Source organism: Eriocheir sinensis, chromosome 40, assembly GCF_024679095.1.
Source record: "Eriocheir sinensis breed Jianghai 21 chromosome 40, ASM2467909v1, whole genome shotgun sequence".
In the NCBI taxonomy this organism is placed as follows: domain Eukaryota; kingdom Metazoa; phylum Arthropoda; class Malacostraca; order Decapoda; family Varunidae; genus Eriocheir; species Eriocheir sinensis.
In genome coordinates this window covers 12,040,189-12,042,636 of record NC_066548.1, presented here as the reverse complement: position 1 = coordinate 12,042,636, position 2,448 = coordinate 12,040,189, and the positions used below count along the sequence as shown (strand labels likewise).

The window sequence follows — 2,448 nt, the reverse complement described above, 5'->3', positions numbered from 1 at the left end:
TGCGGGTAGCCCACTTTTTCTGGTGAATAGGACCAGTGTCGGGATTCACGTGTGTGTGTGTGTGTGTGTGTGTGTGTGTGTGTGTGTGTGTGTGTGTGTGTGTGTGTGTGTGTGTGTGTGTGTGTGTGTGTGTCCCTCCATTATACTCAAACATATCTATCTAACTGCTAAATGCCACTCTACTTTTTGTTAATACGAAATATTTTCTAATAATGTCAAATTCTTACCAGTCACGACAAAGCTTATACTTCATTTAATAATTTACACAACTGAAGTTGATATCGCACATGCAGTTTTTCTATCGTCTGTTTGATGACTCAGTTAAATTTGTCTGTCCTTAAACAGTAAGTCCACTTATCATAAAATTTCAATATATATTTCATTTTTATCTTCCTCTGTCTCCTACTGTGTCTGCATCTTAGTCTCTCTCTCTCTCTCTCTCTCTCTCTCTCTCTCTCTCTCTCTCTCTCTCTCTCTCTCTCTCTCTCTCTCTCTCTCTCTCTCTCTCTCTCTCTGAATTCTATAATCAACTCTTTATATGAACACTCTTCTAAGACCTTTCATTAGTACCAATAGGTCTCTCTCTCTCTCTCTCTCTCTCTCTCTCTCTCTCTCTCTCTCTCTCTCTCTCTCTCTCAGACATGCATTTTTTCCCCACATTCGCCCAGCCATTCACCCGTAACCGCCCTTTCCTCTGCCATCTCGCGCCCCTCCACGCTTTATATCTACCCTCAGTAATGGCTCTCTGATTCAATTGATTTTCCAAGCTTTCACCTGGTTCATTCTCCCCCTCGGCGCCTCCCGTGCCTAATATCGCACAATGAACGGGTTTCGCCGCCTCCGAATATGTTACGATAGGCAGCCACCTTAAGAATTGCTCCTAATTACGTTCCTGCTGGCTGGCTGGCTGGCTTTGTGTGTGTGTGTGTGTGTGTGTGTGTGTGTGTGTGTGTGTGTGTGTGTGAGCAGCGGCCTTCGTGTACGTGAACGTGGGACAGGTAGGTACAGGGACACGTCAGGGTACGGAGTCTTGCGTCACTCAGCCGCAAGATGAACACTCATGTGGCACGTGAGACCTGACGTGCACCCAAAACGACACAGGTGCAGCTCCTCCACCTCTCATCTCCCTGCTGTCTTTCAACCTAATCGTCCTTCTTTCTTCCCTCTCTTTAAGCTTCCCCTTCTTTCCCTTAATATTTATCTTTCTCAAACGATATATTTTCTCTCTACTTTTCCTCATTTTCAACCTTCTCTTTCTTTTCTTCTCCTTCACGCCCTCGTTCCGGAAATTGAAAAGTAGGTAAATTTGGATAGTTAGCGAAGGGGTAAGGAGGGTTCTTACACAAGGGGTATAAGTATGCAGGACACACGAGCAAGACTTTGTACTGAAAGGTTTAATATTAGTCAAGAGGGATATTATGGTGACCGTATAAGTAGAGCAAACATATCAGGTCAAGTATCTTCATTCTCTCTCATCCCTTTCCCCTGTTAAATTAGGAATAGCTTGCCATCTGTCTCCTTTGCTGTAAATAAATAAATAAATAAAAAATCTTTACGCCCTTGAACTGTCTCCTGCTAATGTATTTCATCCCTCCAGCAGATTTAATCTTTCAAGACAAACCACTGATACTTAATTGTTTATATTCAATCTTCATAATTCTTTACTGAAGCATGATGTTTGTCAATTGTTTCCAGCTTTTTGGAGTGTTCCTTAAAGGGAAAATAATGAGCTTTCAAGTAACGGAAGGTTACGGTCTAGGTCAGGTAGAGAAGAGACGGAAACATTATGTGCAGTGACCTACACTTGACTACTGTGAGGGCAGTATTGGTCCTGCAGGGGTGCGTCCCGTGCTGCCGCTGCCCAGGTAATGCAGCAGCACGCGCGGCCCAACACCCACGCACACGTGGCAGCCGCTCCACCCAACGTAACTACTGAGTGTCGGCAATAAAACTAAAGAGTCACAACGCTATATAACATGGTCATGCTTCAGAGAATAATAAAGAGTAATAAGATCAGAGTCCGATGGCGCCCACCGTAACAAGACTCAAACCTGCAACCTCCCGATGTGAATCGATTTTTATCCATTAAGCCACACTGACATGATGAAACGAAATAATTTGTTTCTAAAAAATCAAAAAGTCACTCCGACCGTGACAGGATTCGAACCTGCAATCTTCGGATCCGAAGTCCGACGCCTTATCCATTAGGCCACACGGCCACATTTAAAACCGGTTACGAGTATATTTCAAATGTCTCTTAAAGCTACATCACCACCATTTAAAAGTTTACGATAATTACATTTGCAACACTGCATACCACCATTACGTACACCAGGACAACCGATAGACACGTTTGTTGCACACTGATAATATTCTTAATTTACCACCATTGATTTATCGTCTTGAAATATTAAAAATTAAAATATTGGATTCATATAGCACACAGCC

At 43.0% G+C, this 2,448-nt stretch overlaps 1 non-coding gene across 1 annotated transcript; it reads right to left on the bottom strand.

Annotated features, from left to right (window-relative positions):
• Positions 1-2,146: 2,146 nt before the first annotated feature.
• On the bottom strand, positions 2,147-2,219 carry Trnar-ucg (transfer RNA arginine (anticodon UCG)). Its single transcript has one exon. It is a non-coding gene; the product is annotated as a tRNA-Arg (tRNA).
• Between the last annotated feature and the right edge of the window lie 229 nt (positions 2,220-2,448).